Source organism: Syzygium oleosum, unplaced genomic scaffold, assembly GCF_021117445.2.
Source record: "Syzygium oleosum isolate NSW1041296 unplaced genomic scaffold, Sole_v2.1 Sole_v2.17, whole genome shotgun sequence".
NCBI classification, from domain to species: domain Eukaryota; kingdom Viridiplantae; phylum Streptophyta; class Magnoliopsida; order Myrtales; family Myrtaceae; genus Syzygium; species Syzygium oleosum.
Window position 1 is genome coordinate 914,788 of NW_026607501.1, and position 21,346 is coordinate 936,133.

Genomic DNA, 21,346 nt, shown 5'->3' on the forward strand with positions numbered 1-21,346 from the left:
CTATGTGCAATGCGGATGATGCTTGTAATGCGATTAATAGTTAACATTTTCTATATGATTTTCTAAATGATGATATTATAAGATATGAGACTAATTAATTCTAAGTCTTCGTGCAATCTAGAGGGAAACTAGATAACATTTTTTATTTATTTATGAAAGCTATGAACTAACCTGAATCTATATGCATTCTAAAACTAGCACATTCTAAACCTATATGCGTTATGAGACTAACAATGCACGGCCCTAAATATGAAAATCCTAAAGTGCAAGTGGCGTGCAATGACGATTGATAATATTGTGATGCAATGAAACACACATCATATCAAAATCAATTATGACAAGTCATGCGAGACAACATTAGGATCCGACCTTAGTGTCTAAAGGTTCGGAGGCCTAATACGCCTTAGTTAACACGGGTAAATAATCAAATCATGACAACCTAAGGTTCTATAAACTAATAACATGCAATTAAGAATTATCACAGAAAGTTGGAACACAACTCCACTTACCTACATAACACCGAACGAGAAGAGGAACCACGAGCAACGTGAGGAACACTATAGTAGCGGTTCAATGCTGGCCAACGGTGAAGCTTCCTTGAGAATATAGGAGCTAGCGAAACTGGAAGAATACTAGGCGATGATTGAAGAGCAATTGGACTGAGACCACGACAGATTGGTGGGCTCGTTGGCCTGCTAACGTGATGAAGGTTTCGTCCAAGAGACCTGCAACAAACTGAGAATACAAGGAATTTGACAAACAAATTTGTAGGAATGCAGGAGGGGCTCGTTGAGTTGCTGGTGGCACGCAGAAGGGAAACCAATGTCGATAAGAGGATCCCTGGGTACAGCAGAGACTGTAGCCGACGTACTGACAGAAGTTACTGGAGCGTACACGAGCAGGTTGGATTTTCTTGGCGAGCGTGGAACATGACAGCGGGGCTCGCTATCGAGGCGCGGTAGGAATACTAGGTGCTCGTTGGGCACAATGTCGGGGTCGGTGATCGTTGGGGTTCGCTGAAGACCACTGGGACTGCTGCAGACGCTGTGGGAATTCGTGTACACCACTGGAATTTCTGGAATGGCTGCAGGAACCACTGGATGCTAGGTAAGATCACCAGGACACAGAGAAATCGCTAGCGAGCAACTCTCTAGGCGGCTGTGGAAACTTGCTACAACTGGATTGTGATAGGGACCGCATATGAGTAGGGGCTGAGAGTTCAGCGGCGCTAGGAAAAAAAATGCTGGAACAGCGGAGCTTGGTGAGCGCTACGGATAGTGATGACTTGCGGCAAGACATTATGGACGTCCAGGCTCCTTCGCGATCGCAGCATCGTCACTGGAAAAGAGTCACCGTTGGCCAAAGTGACTGAAACTTCGTTTCGCCAAATTTCACTTCGGGTGCTCTTATTGCTTATGCGTGTGGAAGGTCAGAGCAAGTGTGGCTTGGAGTGAATGTCTCGTGCGCTCGACAATGGGCTCTGTGGGTGACGGTGAAAAAAGAAATGTAGTTGACGGGCCCCTCTAGTGGCGGATGTGACCTTCAGCAAGAAGAAGGAATTTTTGGTCTCTCTCAAATTTTCTGTATTCACGATTGTCTCCTCTCTTTTTTAACGGACGCTCCTCTCCCACAATGTGGACTTACAGAGTAAAACCACGATGATGATGATAAAGACCTCACTTTATCTTCCCCGCTTCCTTTTAGCATTGTGAACTCTGCTTTATATAGCTGAGAATTCTCGATTGCTTTTTCCGAAAATTTCTCTCTCCATTGATTATTTTCCTTTCTTCACCAATCTTGGAGATGTACGAGTCAACATGTGGAAGGAGAGGATATGGTGGATGATAACGCAACCATAAATTACGGTTTTCATCAGATTTGTTTCACTCATTCTTTTTGATGTCGGAAGACATCGAGTTGTTGACGAGTTGTCGATTCCAAGACGACTCTTGCCGATATTATCGGTTCCAAGTCGACTCTTGTCGATATTGTCGACACTAAGTCGACTCTTGTTGATATTGTTGATTCCAAGTCGACTCATTGATCACAACGAACCGAAGGCTGTTTGGTTCCTTCAAAAAAAATAAAGGCCATTAATTTATCCACTTTGGAAATGGTAAAATCATGGAGACCTTCAATCGGTTACGTTTAATTCTTATATATTTTCTAGGTCTAATTAATGTCGTTCAAGTTTCTAGAGTCCTTATTTATTTGTGGTTGTTTTTTAGTAAATGTTGTTTGTCGTTCCTATGAGTCTTTTGTTTTTACAAAGAGTCTTAGTAATTACTCAAGCTTGGAGGGTTATTCCATACTCTATATAAGCGTGCTATGATGAATAACAAAGCAAGACTAATTTTGATTCAAAACTAATTGAGCTTTGGCTTGAGAACAAGAAGGATTTCTTGTTTTACTCTTATCCCTTAGGTGGATTTCTACGGGTGGCGAGTATTGCTTTTATCTCTTAGGTTAATTATCTACGAGTAGCGAGCGACCTATCCATTTAAGTTCTCTTTTGTGTTGCCTCCTACTTTTCTACACTTTCTCCGGCATCACTTTTCCTTCCAAATTGCATAATCTGGTTCTCCCCTTTCCTTCATTGTGGCTCGGATCCCTAGCTCTTTATTGGGAGAGAATTGCTCAATTTGTGCACACGCCAATCAAGAGCTAAATTCTCTCTCCAATTGCTCTTTTTTGGGCCAAGAATCGTGTAGAGTTTTGCTTTGGATCTTGCCGGATCTTGGCAAAGAAAGACCAAATTTCCACCGAATTGATCTATTCAACCACACCAAATTTCATTGTTTCCTTTCAACCCTTGAATGTTCTCGATTTGTCGATCATAATTTACTTTCTTTCCTTCTGAATTATTTGATCGAGATTAACAGTGTGCAATGGCCAGTTATCTGTGGGAGATAATGTGGGAGATAATCCAACGTACGCTTATCTGTGGAGGTGTTGTACGATAAAGAGTGATCTTACGTGTGGTGATTTCAGTAAAAATGCAAATGCAAGTGATGTGTATATATATTAGGGCTCGAATTTGATCCCTAATTTTTCAAATGACTAGATGGAATAATAAAAAATTAGGTGTAAACACTCACACAACTCAAGGAAGTGAGGGAGACGAATAGAGTTTTTATTTTTCACCTTATCAAAGACGATTACAAGATGTGCCCATAAATAGGTGTGACGCCCCTAGTACGTTACCTCTAACGCTGTTAATGTATTCTTTCACTTTTTATGCATGCTAAAATTTGAAAATATAAACATGACTATCTCATTTTCATTTCTTATTTATGTACTTATACGACATAGGTTGGGGTACATTGGGGAAATAAAAAGGGTCCTGCCGCCCCTGACTACACCAAAAGCTCCGTCAGTCATATCCTCCTGTTCTCTAAATTAGCAACGCAAGTGTACGTATCGAACAAGTAATAAAGTGATGAATTAAAGTATCGTTCCCACAGAGATTGTAGACAAATCAATCAAATTACTTACTAAAGGTGAACAATTCTCAACTTTATCTAACCAATTAAAGATTTAATAAAACAATTGAAATTCTAAAGAAAACTAAATTAACCTATTACGATTGAAATTTCCGAAAGCTAAATTAACCAAGGCAGCAAACAAAAATCAAAAATAGAAATTCACAAACTAAACCTAGAAATTTCGAACATAAAGAAGCAAGAAGCAAAGGACTTTGATCAAGAATTAAAAACGTTGAGCATCCGATTTCACTTAACCAATCAAGATTAATTAACCAAGCTTGTCATGCAATCAAATTAAAATCATAGTGTGATGGTAGAACTTCCTAATTTAAATTACTATCCTTAGTCCGGTATAGCAACCCTACTTAGATTTAGCAACCCACACTTGGTCCATGTGAATTTATGTAAACCTAAGTGCATTAAAATCTATGAATGTTCCCGGATTCAATAAATCACCCTCGATTTACTTACTACCGAAACCACACAAACAACCTAGTATATCTCTATCTAAGTTAAATTCATGGCTATATATCATAAAGCGCTCGCATAGAATCTCCTTTCGGTTTCATCATGCAATAAAAATCATTCAAGTGGTGATCAAGCACTTCAAAGCATTAAGAACATGATATATAACTCACACATACGAGATCTAGAATTGCATCAATAACTCTTGAAAATTAATCAATCATAGTTAAGCTACATCGTAGCTCTAACAACAAGTAGTCTAGAACATAATGAACATTAAACTAAAAACAATAACTAAACTAAACATGATGAAGAACTAGAACGGATTCACCAAGAATAATCAAATGCTTGATTTTTTTGTCGCCTCCTCCTTCTTCTTTTTCTCTCTTCTTTTTTTTTCTCCCTATGAAATCACGTGTAATGTCTTTTTTTTTTTATAGACCTCCTCTTGCTTTCCAAGAAACCTTAATCACAATACGATTGCAATTAAAGGTTCTTCCAAATTAGGACTCCTCCAAAAAATAAAATTCCTTTTTTAGCTTGGACTTTGATTTTCTTCCCAAAATAGGCTTGATTCTTCTTGATTGCAGATTTGCATGGCTTTGATCTCCAATCTGGGAAGCTTCTACACGATTTAGGAACAATTGGATTGTTTCGGATACTTTTGCGCGTGGAAAGCCGACAAATTACAGGATTAGTCCCTAAGCTCCCTTTAACTTCAATTACCTACAAAAATTAATTAAAATAAATAAAGTAGACATCAAATTCAATTAAAACTAAGCAAATATTATGTCACGCCCCGAACCCCAACGAGCTCGCGTCATCCCCTGCTCCGGTCGAAATGATGCGACGTCCCAGGAACGTCGCCGACCCAACCTAAACATCAGAGCCACATGCGGAAGCGAATAACAAAACCCCGGACAAATAATGACGACAACGGGGTAGAACAACAGAACAATTCAGCAACCACATATTCATACAACACCAAATATACAAACATCATATTACAGACGTAAATACAGACTAACATCCTCAGTCACCGTTTAAACAAAAGTTCAGGAGTTTGGTTATCTTAACTTCACTATCGGATAACCCAAGTTATACAACCCGTAAAACACCCTAGGGAAAAACCTAAGGGTCGCCCTCTTCCATTCTGCTTCGGAATTTCTGGCTTGAATCTCTGGAACTCACCTGTAGCTCCACTGGGCACCAACAGCAGCTCCCCGGACTTCCAAAAAGAAAAGGCGCACTTCCCGGGTTTAGGGCCGGGGGTCTGAAAGTGGCGGTTATACAACCGTGAGACGAATCTCAATAAGTGTACAACCCCAAACCCCACGTAGGCACTCACGTACCGCCAGACGAAAACACACATAACACACAACGATCGGCCAAACTAACAATCACATGTGACCCTACTTGGAATCCATCACGCACGTTCCTGCACGTTAGACAATAACACAGCCAACACATCACAGCAAGGAATCACAGACGGGCGCGTGCCTTAATTATAAGACAGAAACCACTTGGGCACATCCCATACCGTGCCTAGCAGTTTCTACCCCATAATTAAGCATCACATCACTCGATACAAACACACTCGCACGCTACTCACACCATGCGTCACTTTCCACAATCCTCTCGCTTGTCTTGCCAAATCCCACTCATTTTCAACCTTTCCACCACTACCGCGCCCGCGTAAAACGCATCAGGCCAACGGTCTTCTGACCTCGTCAGGCATCGTCACCCCGTCGGGCCGGGCATCGTCACCTCGTCAGGGACGGCATCGTCCCGCGTAAACGTACACGCCTCAGGACGGAATCCTACACACACTTTCCTTCTACCGCGCCCGCGTAAAACGCATCAGGCCAACGGTCTTCTGACCACGTCAGGCATCGACACCTCGTCAGGCCGGGCATCGTCACCTCGTCAGGGATGGCATTGTCCCGCGTAAACGTACACGCCTCAGGACGGACCTTTCCAACCAATCCTACATTTCCGTACCCTCGTTCCACTCAAACCACACTTACACATGGCCAGCAACACTCACGGTCATACACAACCTCACGCCTTACACACAATCCACCACGTATGGTCAAACATACACACCTCACACACATTTCACGATTACTCATTCTCGTCACACGAACACGCACACATAACCACACACTCTTGGTACACAAATTCATTGCACAATCACACTCCCATACTCACACACCTCACGGCCACACACACGAAGCATACGGCCAAGCCACATTCAGTCCGAAACACACACCAAACTAGCCAACCATCACGAGCCACACAACCGCATACAAAGTGCCATTCAAGGCATAATTCTACCAATCAATCGTACAATTCAGTCACAATCAATCCACAACACCTCAGCCATCATCGAGCCTCCTAAACCTCGCAAATTTCTTTGCCAACTCAGTCTCCGATTCAGCCCACAACAACCACACAATCAGCCTTCAATTTAGTCCTAAAATAGCCACATAAACTACCCGAACTAAACCCTAAACATGCCCTACGATACCCGAACTCCTAAATGACATTTGGGGAAAACACTTACCCAAAAAGGCGAGATAGAACGGGGCTGGAACGGGCCGGGACAACAGTAGCAGCAGCGGGAGCAGCGTCGCCGGCGACGTACGGGCGGCGTGAACAATACTTTTCGTACGGACACCGTACGGACAGGGCTGGCGGTGGCCGGCGAGGTGCCGGTGACAGCAGCGGCGTTCGTACGGTCCGGCGTGAACAGTGATCCGTACGGACGGTGAACAGTACCCGTACGGGGGGACACTGTACGGACGGGTTGGGCGGCGATGTATGGACGTGCTGGACGGCTGGGTGTCGACGGAACGGCGATCGGAGCTCCGGCGAAGCTCCGGCGATACTGTTTGCAGAACGGGAAGAGAGAAAAAGAGAGAGAGAGGGTTGTTTCTGGACTATACCCCGGGGCTGTGGTGGCTGAACAGGTGAGAGGGAGGTCCAAGGGTACTGTGGTGATGGCTGGTGGGTGGCCAGTAGCTCCGGCTGATACTGTTCCGGCGTGAACAGTACCAGAATTCGCAGAAAGTGCACGGCAAAAAAAACCAGAAACGGTGAGGAAGAAGAGAAATGAGGAGAATGGGCTCGGCAGATCAGGGAAATGCGTGAGAAAGAGAGAGATTTCTGGTCAATTGGGTCAAAGATGGTCTAAGTAGAGTCCAAGTGTCATTATCTAAGCCCATTGGACACTTTTGCCCTTGATCCAAAGGACAAGATTTGATCAAATCCAATAATTTAGGGGTGAAATGGTCTTTTGTCCCTAACCATGGTTGACCAGACCTGGATTAAGTTAACTCACCTTGGTTAGAACCCCAAAAATTTCTAAATTCGGAATTGTCCAAAAATGGCCTAGGGGCATTTTCGTAATTTTCCGATCCCGAACCGAAATTTCAATTTTCGCACATACGTGTTCCATATGTGCGTGGCCAACATAATATGGCGTCGGAATCGCGAAATTCATCGCGCAAGCCCTCGAAAATCCACGTCAAAGTTTCGGGAATAAAATAATATTATTTTTCCAATTTTTGTTGAAATTCCAATTTTTGGCCAAAACGACTCCTGGTATGCGTGGCCACCCCAAAATGACACTAGCCTCGAAAAATAACCTCAAACGACTTCAGAATCGCCATCGGTGACCAGAGGGGCAAAATCGTCATTTTCCGGGTCCCGGACCGAAATCCATTTTTTTGCAGAAATGGGTGGCCCCAAGGTTGGCCAAGCCAAAAACGTCATCGGCCGCTCAAAATTGTCACTTTCAAAATTCTCGATTCCCGGGCCCGAATTCCAAGAAATGACTAAAATTGGACAATTGCAACTTTAGCTTATCTCTGGCTAACGGGTGGCTCATTGGGATTATGCGCTCTCGACCCGTGACCGACACTAAGTCAAATCACGTTTAAGTTTACTCCACCCGAGACGACCTCGATTGTCATATAATTGCGAGGGTCTGTCACTAGTTCCCTTCGGACACGATCAATCAAGTAGACCGGTCTCGATTGGCTCAAAACATTCCCTCGTCAATCCATATGGTCGAAGATCGAACTCAGGTCGAGTTCTTTGGTCGTGTGAAGTCAATCCCGTAATAGCCCTACCCCTAAGGTTAACATCCCGAGAATGCGCGGGTCCCGGGTGAGATCTCACTATAAGTGCATTGGCCAAAACATTCATTTCTTAAATCCCGGGAAAAGGATCGAAAATTCAGACTGTTACATATTAAGTCTAAAATAATAAATAAACTCTATATAAAATAAAGTTATCAAATACCCCCAAACTTAACATTTTGCTAGTCCTCGAGCAAAAGTAAGATATAAAACATACTCAAGCTAACAACCCCCTACATGACTTCCTTCCATAATTGCTCGAAATCACAATTCAAAGACAAACAAAAATTTCATCCAAACATTGAAATAGATTCATAAGTTAAAACCAATTCTAACTATGTGATCCAAGTGTGTGTGTGAGTCCTCATCTTTTCGAATTATATGCAATCCAGATAAGTTCACATTGGTATGCAACCTCTCAAAAACTCTTTATAATTATAACCAAATCTCATAGGTTTGCTTTTCATTCCTCTCTCCACTAATGTAAGCTAATCAACCAACCAAAAATCAATAGGACTTTCCTCGGGTTGTAATGTAAGGCTGGGCTAACGGTGGGATAATGGTAAATTTAAGCTCAAATCACCCATGAACACATTGATTTCTAGGATCTAATTGGAGCATATGCCACTATCCCCAATTTCACATCTTCAAAATAATCTTTCTGCCACCACGTATCATCATGCTTTCTCCTTTTTTTTCGTTTTTTTTTTCTCTTTTTTTTTTCATTGCTTTATGGTGGAGTTCCTCCCTAAGTCCCTCCTAATATAACGTGAATATTCCCAACCCATTTAGTATCCGAAAGGCTCACTCAATTGAAAGTTGGATAGGGAACCATAAAAGCAATTTTTTTCTTTTTTTTGAAACGATACACCCTAAACAACCATAGCAATCAAATTATTTCCATACTCCACCCTTCCTCCCAAATAAACTTTTATCCTAAAAAATTAACATGTTCATGGGGCGTGGGACAATGATATAATTTGGCAAAAGGTAAGCTAAAAAAATGCGGGTGCCAATAAAAGATTGGATAATAATTAAGGCTCAATGGGGGTGACTATGGATAAATAAACAGGGTTGGCTTGAAAGGCTCAATCGATCCAAAAATTGCCTAAATCATTTTCTCAGTTAGATGTAGCCTAGGATTTCACCTCAAGAGAAAATCAAACAAATTCTAAGATTTGGGTGAGATCTAAGAAAAGCACATACTTCACGTGAATGTTCTCTAGATGTACACACTACTCAAAAATTAAGGACTTTTAGTGCTCAGTAAGTGGATCAACATAATCAGAATCAAAATTAACTCACATATCATTTGCAAGTTTGAACAAAATTTAAATTTTCCTAAGAATCGCAACAATTCACAACAAGGAATGCAATCATAAAAATTTAGCAAAATTTTTGTCTCCCCCCCAAACTTGAATAAAGCATTGTCCTTAATGCGAAAAACAAAAGAAACAAAAGAAAAATAGGAACAAGAAAACTCCCCTTGCTGTAGGATGTGTCCATGGATGGTCTTGATGACTAAACTCCAAAAGGTGATCCTTCAAGAAAGAAAATTAACCTGGATAAAAGAAAAAAAAATTAATCATCTTTTTTTTTTTTGAAACAAAATGAACATAAAAATTAATGAAGAAACATAATAAAAATGTTTGGGTTGCCTCCCAAGAAGCGCTTGCTTTATAGTTTGCAGCCAAACTCTTCCAATTCTTTTAGGCAGGCGAAAGCAAAGCAATGGTGGTTGTCTGTGAGTCGAAACCACCTCCAAAGTACGGCTTGAGACGTTGACCGTTCACTTTAAAGGTTTCCTCCTTATCATTAACAACTTCAACTGTTCCATAAGGGAAGATCTTGGTGACAGTGAAAGGTCCAGACCATCTTGACTTCAACTTACCTGGAAAAAGACGAAGACGTGAGTTATATAATAAAACTCTTTGACCTATATGAAACTCCTTTCTTAAGATGTGCCTATCATGCCATCTCTTGGTCCTCTCCTTATAGATCTTGGCATTCTCATATGCTTCATTGCGGAACTCATCCAACTCATTCAATTGCAACAATCTCTTCTCACCAGCTACCTGCATATTGAAGTTAAGAAAACGTACTGCCCAATATGCTTTATGCTCTAACTCAACAGGCAAATGACATGCTTTTCCATAAACAAGTCGAAAATATGACATACCAATAGGAGTTTTATAAGCAGTTCGATAAGCCCACAATGCATCATCAAGTTTAATTGCCAAATCCTTCCTATTAGAATTCACTGTCTTTTCCAATATTCTCTTTATCTCCCTATTAGAAATTTCAGCTTGACCACTAGTTTGAGGGTGATAAGAAGCAGCTACTTTATGTGTCACACCATATTTATGCAAAAGTGATTCAAATTGCTTATTCAAAAAGTGTGTACCTTGATCACTTATAATAGCCCTAGGCGTGCCAAACCTGGTGAAGATATTCTTTTTCAAAAATTTAACCACAACTCGAGCATCATTAGAAGGCAAAGCTACGGCCTCAATCCATTTAGAAATATACTCCATAGCAACCAAGATATAAGTATTACCATAAGAAGGTGGAAAGGGTCCCATGAAATCCATACCCCAAACATCAAACAATTCACAGATTAAGATATTGTTTAAAGGCATTTCATGTCTTCTAGATATATTACCAATTCTTTGACACTTATCACATGCACCAACATAAGAATATGCATCTCTAAATAGTGTAGGCCAATAAAAACCAGACTGTAAAACTTTAGCTGCAGTCTTGGAGGCACCGAAGTGACCACTTGCCTGTCCATCATGGCAATGAAAAAGAATGTTAGGTATTTCTTCATTGGGAACATATCGCCTAATAACTTGATCAGCACATACCTTAAACAAGAAAGGATCCTCCCAAAAATAGTGTTTAACATCAGAAAAGAATTTCTTCCTTTGTTGATAAGTCAATTCAGAAGGGAGAACCTTACTTACCAAGAAATTAACATAATCAGCATACCAAGGGGTTTCGGTTTTGACAGAGAAAAGTGCCTCATCAGGAAATTCATCTAGGATTGGTCTTTCTTCCACAGGGGCATTCGGCAATCTAGAGAGATGGTCGGCCACTAAGTTTTCTTTTCCTTTCTTGTCTTTGATTTCCAAGTCAAACTCTTGCAGCAGTAAGACCCATCTAATCAACCTAGGTTTTGAATCTTTCTTTTCAAGCAAATACTTAAGAGCAGAGTGGTCAGTGTAAACAATGACTTTGGAACCAATCAAATAAGAGCGAAATTTATCAAAAGCAAACACTACCGCCAAAAGCTCCTTTTCAGTTGTGGCATAATTCAATTGAGCTCCAAATAGGGTGCGACTTGCATAGTATATGGTTCAAAAAATTCCATTCTTTCTTTGTCCAAGTACGGCTCCAACAGCCGAGTCACTAGCGTCACACATCAACTCGAAAGGCAAATCCCAAGTAGGCGCAGTCATGATAGGGGCCGAAATTAACTTCTCCTTCAATGTGTTGAATGCCTGCAAACAATTATTAGAGAAGTCAAATTTAGAATCTTTTTCCAACAATTTAGAAAGGGGTCTAGCAATCTTAGAAAAATCTTTAATAAAACGCCTATAAAATCCTGCATGTCCCAAAAATCCTCGAACAAGCTTCACAGAGGTAGGAGGCGGCAGTTTTGAAATAACTTCAACCGTAGCTCGGTCCACCTCAATTCCTCTTATAGAGATCTTATGGCCTAGCACAATCCCTTCCTGCACCATAAAGTGACACTTCTCCCAATTCAAGACAAGGTTAGTCTCCTCACATCTTTGTAACACCAAAGCTAAATTATTCAAGCATGAATCAAATGATGAGCCAAAAATAGAAAAATCATCCATAAATATCTCAATATATTTTTCCATCATGTCAGAAAAAATAGCCATCATGCATCTTTGAAAAGTAGCAGGCGCATTACAAAGACCAAAAGGCATCTTCCTATAGGCAAAAGTGCCATAGGGACAAGTAAAAGTAGTTTTTTCTTGATCCTCAAGTGCAATAGGGATTTGATTATAACCAGAATAACCATCTAAAAAGCAGTAAAACTCATGCCCTGCAAGTCTTTCCAATAATTGATCAATAAAAAGCAAAGGAAAGTGATCTTTACGGGTGGCATCATTCAATTTTCTATAATCCATGCAAACACGCCATCCAGTAACTGTTCTAGCAGGAATCAATTCATTATCATCATTAGGTTGAACAGTCATACCTCCTTTTTTGGGAACAACTTGCACAGGACTTACCCAAGCACTGTCAGAGATAGGATAGATGATCCCTGCATCAAGTAGCTTAATTACCTCAGCCTTCACCACCTCCTGCATTTTTGGATTGAGCCTCCTTTGGGGTTGGATGATCGGTTTGAATTGCTATTCCATCAATATTTTATGCATGCATATCGAGGGGCTTATTCCTTTAATATCTGCAATGGTCCATCCTATTGCTCCTTTATGATCTCTCAGGACTCGGAGTAACTTTTCCTCCATCACACCTGTCAAAGAAGAAGAAATAATTACTGGAAGAGAGGACACTCCATCAAGAAAAAGCATATTTAAGATGAGATGGTAAAGATTTGAGTTCTAGAATTGGTGGTTCTTCAATAGAGGGTTTCGGTTTCTTCAAATTCGATCCCAATTCTTCGAATTTCGGTGGTCTAAATCTCGGAAGAGGTGGATTTGCTTCCAAAAATTTCGTGTACTGCTCGACCTCTACAACTTTGGCTTCTTCTTTGCTTGGCCAAACTAAGCATGCCTCCAACGAGTCTTCAATTGTGGCTTTACTAAAAATTGATTCCATAAGCCTATCAATTGCATCAACTCTCAAACATTCATTCGGCTCAGCAAGATATTTCATGGCTTTGAACACATCAAAGGTGACTCGGTCATCTTGAACTCTAAGAATTAATTTTCCTTGTTGCACATCAATTAGAGCTCTCCCTGTTGCTAGAAAAGGTCGGCCTAGGATGATTGGGATCTCGAAATCCTCCTCCATCTCTAAGACAATGAAATTTGCAAGAAAAATAAACTTGTCAACCTTAACTAGAACATCCTCTACTATGCCTCTCGGGTATTTGATCGATCGATCGGCTAACTGAAGAGATACGGTGGTGGCTTTTGCTTCCCCCTAACCTAATTTCCTAAAAACAGAATAAGGCATTAGATTAATACTTGCACCTAAATCACACAATGCCTTATCAAAATAAAAATTACCAATAGTATAAGGAATAGTAAAACTCCCTGGATCTTTCAACTTTGGTGGTAACTTATTCTGCAAAATAGCTGAACATTCTTCATTAAGCTTCACAGTCTCATAATCTTCCAATTTCCGTTTGTTTGCCAAAATTTCCTTCAAAAATTTCGCATAACTAGGCATCTGGGCTAAGGCATCTGCAAAAGGAATATTAATGTGCAATTTCTTAAAAACATCAAGGAATTTAGAGAACTGCTTATCTATTTTGTGTTGCTGAAGTCTTTCTGGGTATGGAACTGGCGGCACATATGGCTTTGGATTGTCCAGAAATAACTTGCTTCGAGGTGGATCAACTTTGGAGGGTTCAATTTCGGGTGCGTCGGCTCCGGGTGGTTCGATTTCTTTCTTCTTTCTTGCTGCTTCATTAGACAAATTTCTGCTAACTTCTTTTCCACTCCTCAAGGTGATTGCTTTTGCATTCTCAACTGGATTCTTCTCAGTGTTGCTCGGAAGGGTACCATACGATCTTTTAGATAAATGGTTAGCTAACTGGCCAACCTGCTTCTCCAGATTTCGAATGGATGCCTCCTGATTTTGGAACCTCACATCAGCACTTTTAATGAAGTCTTGAGTTGTTTGAGCTAGCTTAGTAACCATCTCCTCAAGGTGATTGTGTTGTTTCTCCTCAAGCGGCCTAAATGATGGTGGTGGTGGTCTCGGCCCTTGCTGATTTTGGTTGCTCCAGGAGAAATTCGGGTGGTTTCGCCATCCAGGATTATAGGTGTTTGAATATGGATTGTTCTGGGGAGGCCTGCTAAAATTTCCAACAAAGTTAGTATTTTCAGGAGGATGTGTGAAAGGATTACCTACCTGACATTCGGTGCTAGCATGGCTTCCATTGCAAAATTCACAAGTTGGGCCTTGAATCTTCAACACTGAGTCGATCTTTTTGTTTAAAGCAGCAAACTCTGCGACAATGGTAGTATTGACACCGACTTCATGAATTCCACTCGACTTTCTAGTAGATAGCCTCTCAATCGGCCATTGGTAGCTATTAGCTGCCATCTCCTCCAAAAGATCAAAGGCTTCCTCAGGCGATTTATTGTTCAACGTCCCTCCAGTTGCGGCATCAATGGTAGACCTCAAATTCGGCATCACTCCATTGTAGAATGTATGCACTTGCATCCAAACTGGTAGGCCATGGTGCGGACAACGCCTTAGTAATTCTTTAAACCTCTCCCATGCTTCGTATAGAGATTCACCATCCATCTGTACAAAAGAAGTAATATTGTTACGCATCTTGGCAGACTTAGCAGGAGGAAAGTACTTACTAAGGAATTTTTGAGCCATGTCATTCCAAGTCGTGATAGATCCTACAGGAAGAGAAGTTAACCACGTCTTAGCTTTATCACGCAAGGAAAAAGGGAATAATCTCAATCTAATGGCATCATCAGTAACGCCATTATATTTTATAGTGTCACAAATTTCAAGAAAAGCATCTAAATGGATATTAGGATCATCATTCGGCAATCCACTGAATTGGACTGCGTTTTGAAGCATCTGAATTGAGGAAGGCTTAATTTCGAAATTGTTAGCTTGTATGGTTGGCCTTCTAATGCTTGATGTTGATCCTTGGACCGTAGGTGCGGCATAATCCTTCAAAGTCATCCTTGGATTTTCTTCTCCCTGTTGGTTTTCAGCCATGGTGTTGTTGTTTTGCTCTCGTCGTCGCCTTAGAAAAGTGCGCTCAATTTTAGGATCAAGCTTCTCAAGTTCTCCCTGTTGGCTTCGAGTCATGCAATATTCCACCCAATTCTTGAATAGAGCCGAATTCCTTTTTTTATTTTTCTTCTGTAAAATCAAATAAATAAAAATAAAATAAAATAAAATAAAGCTAGACTAAACCAAGAATTGCTCGGTATTAATAGTAATTGTTAATTATCAAATCAATCCCCGGCAACGGCGCCAAAAACTTGTTCTCTAAATTAGCCACGCAAGTGTACGTATCGAACAAGTAATAAAGTGATAAATTAAAGTATCGTTCCCACAGAGATTGTAGACAAATCAATCAAATTACTTACTAAAGGTGAACAATTCTCAACTTTATCTAACCAATTAAAGATTTAATAAAACAATCGAAATTCTAAAGAAAACTAAATTAACCTATTACGATTGAAATTTTTGAAAGCTAAATTAACCAAGGCAGCAAACAAAAATCGAAAATAGAAATTCACAAACTAAACCTAGAAATTTCGAACATAAAGAAGCAAGAAGCAAAGGACTTTGATCAAGAATTAAAAACGTTAGAGCATCCGATTTCACTTAACCAATCAAGATTAATTAACCAAGTTTGTCATGCAATCAAATTGAAATCATAGTGTGATGGTAGAATACCCTAATTTAAATTACTATCCTTGGTCCGGTATAGCAACCCTACTTAGATTTAGCAACCCACACTTGGTCCATGTGAATTTATGTAAACCTAAGTGCATTAAAATCTATGAATGTTCCCGGATTCAATAAATCACCATCGATTTACTTACTACCGAAACCACACAAACAACCTAGTATATCTCTATCTAAGTTAAATTCATGGCTATATATCATAAAGCACTCGCATAGAATCTCCTTTCGGTTTCATCATGCAATAAAAATCATTCAAGTGGTGATCAAGCACTTCAAAGCATTAAGAACATGATATATAACTCACACATACGAGATCTAGAATTGCATCAACAACTCTTGAAAATTAATCAATCATAGTTAAGCTACATCGTAGCTCTAACAACAAGTAGTCTAGAACATAATGAACATTAAACTAAAAATAATAACTAAACTAAACATGATGAAGAGCTAGAACGGATTCACCAAGAATAATCAAATGCTTGATTTTTTTGTCGCCTCCTCTTTCTTCTTTTTCTCTCTTCTTTTTTTTTCTCCCTATGAAATCACGTGTAATGTCTTTTTTTTTATAGACCTCCTCTTGCTTTCCAAGAAACCTTAATCACAATACGATTGCAATTAAAGGTTCTTCCAAATTAGGACTCCTCCAAAAAATAAAATTCCTTTTTTAGCTTGGACTTTGATTTTCTTCCCAAAATAGGCTTGATTCTTCTTGATTGCAGATTTGCATGGCTTTGATCTCCAATCTGGGAAGCTTCTACACGATTTAGGAACAATTGGATTGTTTCGGATACTTTTGCGCGTGGAAAGCCGGCAAATTACAGGATTAGTCCCTAAGCTCCCTTTAACTTCAATTACCTACAAAAATTAATTAAAATAAATAAAGTAGACATCAAATTCAATTAAAACTAAGCAAATATTAAGTCTAAAATAATAAATAAACTCTATATAAAATAAAGTTATCACCTCCCAACTTGTAAGCACATATGTACAACTTCGCCTATCCATCACCCAAAGTATGTCCAAAAATCATTACCTGGTCTCCAAAAATGCTACTCCACCATCCTCTAGAAATCAGGATTCACAAACTCAGGATCCACAAACTCAGTAATATGACTAGAGAAATCGACAGGGGCACCGTAGCTAATCGAGGTGGAGGCAGGCAAGATCGGCATGCCTACTAATCTGAAAGAGGATAGTCGACAACCAGTGAGCACAAACTCAGCAAGTAAAATGTTTAGCAATCTATACTGTATAAACCTATCAGTGCACATGCGAGGATAACTCCAAACATTAAATATATGAAATCATTTTTAAAATCAACTTGTCTGAGTACCTTCTTCAAAACCAAAGTAGTAAGTTGGCATAAAGGGAAGACCCTAGGACAAGTAAACTAGAAATGCAATTGAAACATGGAAATACGAATGATCACTTTTGATTCAATAACTCAGGTTGCAACATCCTCCGGGGAATCCAATTACGTTTCGGGCATCTCGCACCCACCACGGCATTGTGAGGATATCTAGGGACCCCTGTTACTCCCCAGGCATCCAGAGGAACCCAGTTACCCCTCCAGGCATCTCAACTTCGGGGCATTGTCGTCATGGGGGACCGACGGAATAGTCACACTTACAATGCCACACGTCTCAGCGTATACAGTGCATCAAAATGAGAAATGTCATTTGCAATTGCTAATGTAAAGAAAATATCTCATCAGCAAGCTCAGAGTTTGTACATTACATCTCGAAAAGACATCATATCAAGATTCCAACGTTTTCACATAGGAAATAGTGAATCATTGCAAAAAGGGTCAAACTGGGCAGCCTTGCGCCGTTTTTGAAATCTGATTTAAATAAATAGTATATGAACTCCAAAATTTTTTAATTTTGGATATGTCACAGAAGATACCTTGATAAACATTTTTCTTGAAGGACTAAAAGTCTAAATATTTTTTTAAATGCCTCATTTTTTAGCTCAAAGTCATACCAAAACTGGCCCACTGGAACAGAATGATTGAACTAAAAGAAATAATCATTTCGCAAACCAAACCTTTTAAAAACACTTCAAAATTTTTATAAGTTGTAGAAATGGATTTCTGTAAAAAATTTTGTGCAGGAAGTATGTCTAATTTCGAACTGGAAATTTTTATAAAAATTCGAGAAAACATAAAGGTCACTGTTTTTACTGTATTGAACAGATTTAATATGGTAAGAAATAGGGTCTTCGTGCAACCCATTTGAACTCAGAAAAATATGAATTTAAAGTATATTATACTCCAAGATGTTTTGAACTACTTTCATCGAGAAAGTTTCCCCAAATTCGACCCACAAAAAGCTCTATAAAAATGGAAAAAGGTAAAGGTCCTGCAGTACCGATTCTGGAAATCAAAGCAAAAGTTCAAGAAGCAACCCAAAAGTTGAACCCACAATTTTTTGTTCAAGAAACCCCCAAACCGGAAGATAACCTCCACATGCACCATCCATCTCCATCAAGATTCAGCAAAATAAGTTTAATTCACAACTTGAATCCACGAATAACGCATGCAATCACCATTCAAACCGAAAATTACACATGCAAGGCCGTGCCTACTCAAGTTCAAACCGAAAGATGCACATGCAAGGGCCACGCCGAGCAATAATGGATTTACACAGCATAGATTAGAAAACATTCACTTGCCTATTGATACTCGGATTTCCGCGAATCTTCGTGGATCGACCAGTGTTCTTGCGGGCGGGGGACGTGCGTCCGTGTGGTACGAACGTTGGCCGAACGAGTGAGTGTGAGTGGTGAGTGGCCGTGCGCGTGAGTGTTGCCCGAGATGAAGAAAACCGAAGGAAAGGAAGAAAGAAAGTTGCTGGTTCTCTGTGAGCGTTCGTGAGTGTGGGCGACCGAGTGTAATGTGGGGAAGGCAGCGGCATGAGCAGGTGGCAAGAAGGAAGGAGAAACGGTGGTCAGTGGGCTGCAAGGTGGCAAGAAGAAAGAAGAGGGAGTGGCAAGGTGGCTCAAGGGGAAAAGAAAACGGTTATGAGTGAGCATGGGGGAGCTAGGTGTCAAGTGGTGGCATGAATAGATGAAATGATGTGGCTGATGGTGGCATGTATGGTGATGTTGGTGTGGAGGTTGGAAAATGAAAAGGAAATGGCCAGCGGCAAAAAGTGGATAGGGATGATAGCGGTTGGTGTCCCGGCGGTGACGGCGAGGGGCGATTCGCGCGGTGGCTAGTGTGGAAGTGACGTGGTGACACAGTGGTGGAAATAGTGATGGCAACGGTGATGACGTAGTGATTTCCGAAGTTTCCGAAATTGACACTTCCCAACTTCCATCGACGAACGTTCTCGTTGCCACCATCCATTCGTTCACTTTGTTCGTTAAACGAACCGACGAAATTTTGGGATATTACAATAGGCTTGTTACATGACTCATAAATATATAGGTTCCTGAGAATTCACAAAACATTAACTAGACATACAAACATGAACATGCTCTGGAAAACAACACTACTATGAAGACTCCTCTTAATCCGTGCACTAGTCTTGGAAGCTGAACAGACATCGACATCGAACTTGTACATCAACAACCAGGTAGCGGATTGACAATCATTAAAATGAACAACTAGTTTAGTAAATCGAAAACCTCTTCACATAATCAGCAGCTTCCTTGAGATGAATTTGGTCTAATTATTAACAAAAGGAACAAAAGGATGCACTAGGAGGAGAGAAAAAATGGTTTTACGTCCACCCAAAAAACCCGGGAGCCCAACCCGGTCCGACCCGATGGCTTGGGCTATATTTAGTGTTGGTATCGGTTCAGTTCGGGTCAAGCACGCTTCCATTTTCTGTTCGGTTCAGGTATAATGGAAATCCAAACTGCTGACACCCCTAGACAACGGTGTGCGAGATTCGTAAAGGGCTACATGGCTCTTCAGCCACGATGTAGGGCTTTGAGTGATTGATTTAGTGAGCCCTCGGAGCACTAACAAAGACCCGGAAGCACCAGAGCAGACCTGATTTCACAAGCAGCCCGTAAGGTCCCTGGCTCGGGTTGAGCAGATTTCCAATCCGTCTTGTCTCGGATGGTTTCTGGACCAGTACGGACTCAAACAGCAACCAATCGGACACCGCGGTGACCCCCTTCGAGTCTAGTTTCTAATGGCATGCGGCTCATACATTGATTCAAACTTATAGTGTCCAACAGAGCCTTATTTTCGAGACAGTGTTAGACAACACAGTCCGAACTCTTCTGTTTTAATCCCTCCTTCCCTTCACTCATTCACTTTCCTTAGCCTAGAAATCCTTAGGATCTTTCCCTAACTGAGGCATCATTTGTTTGGACAGAGAACCGAACCAAATATAGCATCATAACACGACATTCTCTAATGGGATGAATATACAAATGATCTCTCAACTTTGACCAAATGTGTAACATCATCAATGAACTTTCAATTTGTTCAATATGGTCCTAAATTTTTGATAAATGTTCAATCTAGTCTTTAGACTATATAGAAATATCCAATGTTACCCTTCTAATTACTGGTTTGGCTTACAATCTGATAAGTTTGAATGGTGGACAAAAAAATAGCCTTACATGTGGATTATTTACGTAAGATATTTAACTCAAATCAAGATATAATAATTTACGTCATCAAATAACATGGATAATTATTTGTCCAAATTGTAAGAATTATTACTTGAATAATCCACGTGTAACGCTTTTTTGTCCACCATTCAAACATACCGGACTGAAAGCTAAATCAACAAATTTCGTTAATTTGAATCAATGGAAAGACAATATTGAACATTTTTTTTTATAGTTTTGGGACTAAATTAACTATGTACCAAAAATTCAGGGACCATATTAAATAAATTAAAAATTCAGGAACGACATCGAGCATTGAGCCAAAATTTAAGGACCATATTAAATAAATTAAAAATTCAGGGATGATATTACACATTGGGTCAAAGTTTAGAGACTATTTGTGTAACTTTTCATTCTTGAATCTATGACAGAGAAACAGCCGAGAGAGAGAGAGAGAGAGAGAGAGAGAGAGAGAGAGAGAGGCAGAGATATGGGCCAACCAGGTTTTACATGAAGGCCTCGGGCTAAACTTGGATTGGGCTAAGTCTATTTAAATTCGGCACAACAAAATTATTAATGGTTTTATGTGGGAGTCAAAATCTGTCATTGTCGGCGGATTCGATCCCTAAATTTCATTAAACATGAAAGTGACATTTGGAGCAAAAACTTACGTGTCAACAACTAGCTTGGACAAAACTATGTTACAGCAAATAAACATTACACTTTAAATCAAACTGTTCACAATGAACTGGAAAGCAGATTGACTGAAATCACATCGCCAACAACATGATTTTCACACGTGCATGATCATATCAAATGAAATCCAAACTCGCGCGTGTTGCGTGGATATGTTAAGAAGTCATGTTAGAAATTGTTACTCCCTTAACTTAGGATATGAAATACACAAAAGAACTTACGAGCTAACAAAACAGCCTTTTCTTCTAATGTCCTTTGAAGATGAAAAATAATTCTCGAATGAGTAGAAATAGAAAGAAACACGAGCCATATTCAGAAAAGTAGTGGTACCATGTTTTGCTGGTCTTTGTGAGTTGCAAGAGAGATTGG

General features: G+C 40.1%; 1 non-coding gene and 1 pseudogene across 1 annotated transcript; one reads left to right on the forward strand and one right to left on the reverse strand.

Moving 5' to 3' along the window:
• Positions 1-9,804: 9,804 nt before the first annotated feature.
• On the reverse strand, positions 9,805-15,007 carry LOC115667460 (uncharacterized; annotated as a pseudogene).
• Positions 14,499-14,605, forward strand: LOC115667461 (small nucleolar RNA R71). Its single transcript, XR_004003622.1, has one exon. It is a non-coding gene; the product is annotated as a small nucleolar RNA R71 (small nucleolar RNA).
• Positions 15,008-21,346: the final 6,339 nt, after the last annotated feature.